This window comes from Cucumis melo, unplaced genomic scaffold (assembly GCF_025177605.1).
Source record: "Cucumis melo cultivar AY unplaced genomic scaffold, USDA_Cmelo_AY_1.0 utg000266l, whole genome shotgun sequence".
Classification (NCBI taxonomy): Eukaryota; Viridiplantae; Streptophyta; class Magnoliopsida; order Cucurbitales; family Cucurbitaceae; genus Cucumis; species Cucumis melo.
Genome location: NW_026123877.1, coordinates 16919 through 25000, shown reverse-complemented (window position 1 = coordinate 25000; position 8082 = coordinate 16919). Strand labels below are relative to the sequence as shown.

At 29.5% G+C, this 8082-nt stretch overlaps 1 non-coding gene across 1 annotated transcript; it reads right to left on the bottom strand.

Moving 5' to 3' along the window:
* Window positions 1-5947: 5947 nt before the first annotated feature.
* Window positions 5948-6035, bottom strand: TRNAS-GCU (transfer RNA serine (anticodon GCU)). Its single transcript has one exon. It is a non-coding gene; the product is annotated as a tRNA-Ser (tRNA).
* Between the last annotated feature and the right edge of the window lie 2047 nt (window positions 6036-8082).

Below are 8082 nucleotides of genomic sequence, written 5' to 3'. Positions count from 1 at the left end.
ACAAGATGTTCGATTTTTCCATAGAAATATATTCGCTCAAAAAAGCCCCTATAAGAAGTTAATCGTATATGAGAAGATTGGTTACGTAGAAAAAGGAAAATGGATTCGTATTCACATACATAAGAATTGTATAGGAACAAGACTAATCTTCGATTTCTTTTTGAAAAAAAAGAAATCAATTTTTTTGAAGTACTAAGACTATTCAAATTACAATACTCGTGAAAAAAGAACCGTAATAAATGAAAAGAAGAGGCATCTTTCACCCAGGAGCGAAGGATTTGAACTAAAATTTCCAGATGGAGGGGATAGGGTATTAATACATCTGACACATAATTTAAATGTGGGAATTTATCCTCTAAAAAAGGAAATATTGAATGACTTGATCGTAAATTATAAGATTTTGCGATTTCTTCTTCTTTTAAGGAAGATACTAATCGTAGGGAAAATGGAATTTCCACAATGACTGCAAACCCTTCTGATAACATTTGAGAATACAAATTGTTATTGTACCCACAAAAAGGATTTTTGTTATAATAATTAGTCGACAAAAAAAAAAAATGATTCTGGTGATACATTCGAGTAATTAAATGTTTTACCATTAGTAAACTGGATTTTTTGTCATAACCAGAATTTTCCAACAAAATGGATCCATTTAAAAAATGATCATGAGAAAATGCGTAAATATACTCCCGAAAGATAAGTGGGTATAGGAAGTCACGTTGCCGAGATTTCTCAAGTTCTAAATATCCTTTAAATTCCGCCATTTAAAATTTCATTTGAACTGGGGATACGATAATGGGATTTATTGGGTTATCAAATGATACATAGTGCGATACAGTCAAAACAAGGTATTACAGTAAAATAAAGAATAATAATAGATACCTCGTAAATAGGTAAGACTTATCAACGGACTCTCTATCCTCTCTTTTCTTTTGTCATCTAATTGGTTTCTATTTTAGGATAAAAAAGATGGTTAGAAATCCTTTATTTTTTCAACCCAATCGCTCTTTTGATTTTGGAAAAAAACTCTTTATCAATATACTGCTTCTTCTACACATTCCCCTCTACCTCATAACGTAGAGTAACTAATAGTTAGGACTTAGAAAAAAATGGATAACTCACTCATAAGAAAAGTCCTTCCCGCATCAAGCACTAATATAGTTTTAACGTCTAATTAGATCGGCGAATCATTCAAATTAAGAACATAAGCCCGTTACTTTATTTCTCTATAATTGGAGCATAGTGCCCTATCCATTTATTCATTCGACCCGACTTTACTTTTTTTTCCGCATCAAGAATTCAAACAAGTTTGGCCTAATCTAGTAAGGTAAAAATATTACTAGAATTTTCCATTAATACGACATGCTGCTTTTTCCATTCATTCCTTTCAGGATCAGTCGCGGTCTTACAAACTCTACCGATAGTATGGACGAATCTGTTACTTCATAGAAATGTGTAAAAGATGCTAGCCGCACTTAAAAGCCGAGTACTCTACCATTGAGTTAGCAACCCCAAAATATGAAAAATTTTTCTGTGTAGATACAATCGGAATCAAAATAACAAAAGAAATGAAATTAGATGACGTAATCAAAATATTGCAATAAAAAAAACTTCTTATATCACTTACACAAAAGTAATTTTTTGTATCACAAAAAATACAATGAGACCATCATGTGCGTGAAAAGCAAGGGTCATGAAAGGGAGATAACTAGCTTCATTTATACACAATCGGATTATATTTGTTTGATACACTGTTGTCAATATTAATGTGAATAATGAAAAACGCCTATAATGGACAAAACAAAAGAATTATAAATGAATAAAAAACAAATGGAAATAACAATTTGAGTTGAATAACTATATTTAACTAGATAAAGTTAACAAAATAGAATAAGAGAAAATATTCTAATAATAATAAATTCTATTAAAATAATAGAAAAGAATTAAAAAAAACTACGTACTTAGATTGGCACTATAGAGATAATCAACATAGATAGACATAAAAGATGTAGGCGAAAGAAGAAATTAAGGAAGAAGTAGAAAAAAATATATCGGGTTTGTGGATTGAATAAACCCGATATATTTTTTTTCTATTCATCTTAGATCAATTTATATCAATAAAATAAAAATCGATTTTTTCATTAGCGAAGACGCAATTTTAAGGTAATAAGTGTATAGTATGAATAGAACAAGAGAGAGGGGGAAATACTAAAGAAAAGGTTAGTCAAAGCTATATACAAGTTAAGTTATCACACCCTCGTTTTTTTATTTCATTAATAAAAATGGAATTTCGGTTATTGATTAAGGTGAAGTTCCGTAAAAACACCTGCCTTCTTTAAAATATCATGAACAGTTCCTGTAGGTTGAGCACCCTTTTCAAGGAAATATAGAATAGCAGGAACATTTAAATAGGTTTGATTCTTTATCGGATCATAAAAACCCACTTTACGAAGATCTCTTCCTTCTCTTCGGCATCGAACATCAATTGCAATGATTCGATAAACGGCTCATTGGGATAGATGTAAATTTTAAGTACCCCCCCCAGAACCGTATAAGAAGTTTTCTCCTCGTACGGCTCGAGGAAATTCAAAGTTATGTATAGAATTCTAATTAATGTCAAATAGATCTATAGATTATTAAATCAATTAGACTATGATTTAAAAATTTTTTTCTTATTCTTTTGTTTTTCTTTTGAAAAAAAAAACTCATTCTTATCCCCATAACTCAAGTTGGATAACTCTCACGCAAAGGAAAAAAACCCTTAAGCTTAAGCATTTCATTTATTGAGCGGTCTCTAACCTCTTTATTTTTGCCTGTCTCCGTTAGAATCTATTTCGATTCTTCATTCTGATCTAGTTTAGTTATTGAGACAATTGAAAAAGATTTTTACTTGTTCCGGGATCCTTTATCCTTTCCTTGAATCATTGGGTTTAGACATTACTTCGGTGATCTTTAATCGTTTCAAAATGGTAGCAACATACCATTTTTTTTGATTTCCTTTTTATCAAAGAATCATATAAATAATGGATTCTCGTGTGATACACTTTTAATCCAATTTGATGTTTGAATTTGAAACTTGTTCGAATTGGATCCTTTCGATTTGTATACCGAACCTATACTTACGAAGTAGTTTTAACTTATTGATTGACACTAACCCTAGATCTCTGCCCTTGATAAATGAATCAATACTTTCTACTCGAGCTCCATCATGTACTATTTACATCAAAAACCCTAAAAAAAAAAAAGAGCTCGAGTGCAACCGAACAAACTATGTCGAGTCAAGAGCATCTTCATTCCTATATAATATAAAATGGTGGGTGTAAGAATCCACAGTGGATCATGTCCTTCAAGTCGCACGTTGCTTTCTACCACATCGTTTTAAACGAAGTTTTACCATAACCTCTAATTTCTTGGAACTGGTATGTAATTGATTCATTTATGGAATCATGTATAGTCATTGGGTTAGTTGGTCCATAGTAATCTATACTCTTATGACATGGGTAGTTTTTGAAAAAGTCTTAGCAATACTTCAATTTATTGAAACCCATATTTTATTGTATATATTGTATCAATAACATTTTTTTGTATGAGTGCAATATTTATTTCTCTATATATAGATATTTTCTAGATAGAGAGAGATTTTTTGAAATTTCTATAAAATCAATTAAGAAATAATTAATTACGAATAATTAAGAATCTCCATTTTTCAATTTCTTCATAGAATGGATTCACGAGTTTAACACTTCTTCGAGTACCAAGGACTCATAAGAAATAATTAAAAAGATTTACTTGATTGAAAATTTACTACCTAAATATTATATTATAATATTATTTGAATAAATTTTTGTAAAGGATTTATTACATTTGATTATGATAAATAAATGTATATTCGGGATTAACCCATCAATTAGATAGATCTAAAATAAAAAAAAAAAAAAGAAATAAAACGATAAAAATAGATAATAACAATACATACATATCAGCATTTTCTGCCTAGTTTATTTAACTTAAGAGACTCAATAATCTTTCCTTAAAATAAAGTGAAAAAGATGTATGAATTGTTACTTGGATTTACAATTATTCATTACAGACAAACATACGAAAAAATGAGGTGAAAAGAAATACATAATATGTTACATATGTAACTTGATTCTTTGTTAATCAGATTCGGGCAGATATTCAAATTGATATCTTCCGTTATGGATTAACTCCTATCTACCCCCAATTAGATCGAGTAGATGCATCATAAATAAAAAAAGGATCCTACGGGGGACTGGACTAGTTTCGGAGGTGCTAGACTATCTTGTATAAGGCGAAAGTCAAACAGATCTAGAGTAAACGATTGTTCCTACCTATTTTTTTTTATTTGACTCTAAAATTTAGTACCCTAAACCCTAAATAGGTCTTAAGTTTCTTAAGACCATTAATTCAATTCCATTAGTGCCAAAAACACAAGACCTTCGTGTTTATAATTCAGAAATCCACAGAAAAAAAATACTCGGGTTTCACAAACCATTTAAGAGATAGAGAATAATAGAGGCTTTCGCATTTCTGAAATGCATCATTATAAGAAAATAATAAAGAACAATCACATTCGATCTATATTTAGACTCTTAAGCATAAGGTTGTTTAAAACGGCAATCTATAGTCTGATATCGAATATTTTTCCATATATCTTATAATATACTATTATTATATATAATAATAATACGCATACTCTGGGACGGAAGGATTCGAACCTCCGAATAGCGGGACCAAAACCCGTTGCCTTACCACTTGGCCACGCCCCATTTATATTCAACACTAATAAACACTAATATTGGTAGTGCTTAGTCGTCAATTCCAGTACAAATATTTATAGAATAAATTAGATTGTTGCTCAGATTTTGATACGTTTATAGATCCAATTAAACTCAATTTATTGATCATTACATATAATTCCATTAAGATATTGTATGAAAGTAGGATTTCTTCTATTCTCGTTTTATTTGAGAATTGAAGGATTTTTGATTGGCTGAGTTCAAATCAAAGAAAGGTTTTTTGACCTACTTTATGTTATTAATTTTTCCCTTATCCCTTATATCATAGCAATAATAGGGGATTAATAACTCAATCAAATCAAAAGAAATACAATTATCTTCAAGAACAAAGAAAAAAAAATTGTTATGCTTAATATCTTAAGTTTCATCGGTATCTGTCTTAATTCTTTCCTTTATTCAAGTAGTTTTTTCGTCGCCAAATTGCCCGAGGCCTACGCTTTTTTGAATCCAATAGTAGATGTTATGCCAGTAATACCTCTATTCTTTTTTCTATTAGCTTTTGTTTGGCAAGCTGCTGTAAGCTTTCGATAATATTTTTAATACTGTCCGAGACAAATTCATGATTTACTAGAAAAAAAAAAAAAAAGATTCTAACTAGTTATAAGATCAGATAAGTTGTACATACAGTCTGAAGCTTTAAGTTGAATCCAATATTGAAATTATTCTATAGCTATGATAAATCTGGATCACTCTCATTTTCTTATTCTTACTTTTTTCCTTTGAACGACCCTCTTCGAGTCCCCCACAATATAGAATTGTGGGTATGAAATCCAATTTTGAGTAATCAAGGACTCAACTCTTAAAATTTTTTCCTATTTATAGAAATAACTTCACTGCATTTCTTGGTGTCAAACCAGATTAAAATAGAGAATCTATTCTCTTAAAAAAAAAATGATCTTGGAGATTGTGTAATGCTTACTCTCAAACTATTTGTTTATACAGTAGTAATATTCTTTGTTTCTCTCTTCATTTTCGGATTCCTATCTAATGACCCGGGACGTAATCCGGGGCGTGAAGAATAACAAAATCAGATTTTTTTTCCTTGCTTGATTTTGAAATGTTCTTAACATTTTATCTATTCCACATCTTTCCTCAACTATAAAAAAATACCAAGTAATTGACAGAAACGGAAAGAGAGGGATTCGAACCCTCGGTACAAAAAAATCGTACAACGGATTAGCAATCCGACGCTTTAGTCCACTCAGCCATCTCTCCCCAAATTGAAAAAGGATAATTACTATGATACATTGTATAAAAAATAGAAAATAAAGGCTTGAAAAAAGCCCTTCTTTATCTCTCTTTATTATCTTTATCTACCCCTTTATAGATATATAATTTCATTATATTGATATAGATAATTATCTAGATATATCGATGGATATCTATCAAATCGATAAAAACTTTTTTTTATTAGGAATTCCATTTAGATAAATTAGATTTCATTAGATAAGGGCTCAAAAGAAGAGATATCTTCAATCCTAATATATAAATAATACCAATATATTAAAGATTCATAAAAATATTTATAAATAAAAAGAAAGTACCTTTTTTAGTTTATTTCATCCGAAAAGCCCTTTTCTTTTTATTTTTAGTTCCACGGCCTGGCCTGGTCAGTACCTAGCCGGGCTTTTTTTGTTCCAATAAATCGTAGATCAAATTATTTATTTGATTTGAAAATGTTTTTGAAAAAAAAAAAAATAGAAACAACAAGAATCCTAAGAAGATTTATTATTTCAATTCCTATGATACAGAAAAAGATGATATAGAATCAAGGTTCGATTTCTTATTATTATTTTTTAGTACTTTACTAGAATAAAAAACTTGTTAATTAGTTAATTAAAACGAGTCCTCTTTTCCTAATCTCATTAGTGGCCCTGATGAAAATACGTCAACGCTCAAATTTTCATGATTATTTTCTGATCCGATCTTTTTATTACTTATTAATACGACTTATTTTCGTCTTCGACAAAAGGTCCATTTATATACAATAATTGCATTGTAGCGGATATAGTTTAGTGGTAAAAGTGCGATTCGTTCTATTAATCCCTTAATAGTTAAGGGATCCTTCGGGTTGATTAATATTCCGATCAAAAACTTTATTTCTTAAAAGGATTTAATCCTTTACCTCTCGATGAAAGATTCGAGGAAAAATAAAAATTCTCGTGATTTGTATCCAAAAATATGTTCTAAATTGAAAAAATTGGATCATGAAATTACGAAACATAATTTTATTGAATTGGATCAATACTTCCAATTGAAGGAATAAGGGATCCATGGATAAAGGTGGAATTTTTTCTAATCGTAACTAAATCTTCAATTTTTTCTTTGTATAAGGGAGATTGAAGCAAAACAAAATAGCTATTAAACAATGTCTTTGGTTTACTAGAGACGTCGACATCGTTTTTTTAGCTCGGCGGAAACAAAATACTTTTCCTAAGGATTATATTAAATAGAAATAGGGAACGAAATAAATAACTGGAAAGATTGTTATAATCTCCTCTTGTATAGGGATCATCTATAAAGCGGGTCCTTTTGAATGCATTCAGACGGAAAGGCTGACATAGATGTTATGGATGGTATTTTTTTTTGTTTACATCTTATAAATTTAGGAATTTATCCATCTTCCATAAAGGAGCCGAATGAAACCAAAGTTTCACGTTCGGTTTTGAATTAGAGACGTTCAGTTCAAAATGATGAATCAACGTCGACTATAACCCCTAGCCTTCCAAGCTAACGATGCGGGTTCGATTCCCGCTATCCGCTTATCTTATCTTATAATATTCTTATCTTATAATTTATATATATTATAAATAGAAATTAATTAATAATGGAATTACTCAAATAAAAATTTTCAATTTACTTAATTTTAACTAAATTTTAACTAATGTATTAGTTAATGTAATGCATCATTGAATTCAATATGCAATTTCCGGAATTCTCACACATTTTTTTTACGAACAAGAGAGGTGAAAATACGAAAAAAAAAATTGGAATCAAAAGCGTCCATTGTCTAATGGATAGGACATAGGTCTTCTAAACCTTTGGTATAGGTTCAAATCCTATTGGACGCAATTTTTTTTCATATATTTTTTTTTAGTTTTAAATTTTCTATATCATGTCAAGAAAGGAAAGATTTTGAATGATTTGAATAAGAGACGCTTATTTATTAATAGTAATTTATAAATTAGTTTTAATATTAATTGTAACTCTAGTTTTAGATTTATTATATAAATAAACTAATAATTCAATTCTGTTTTATTTG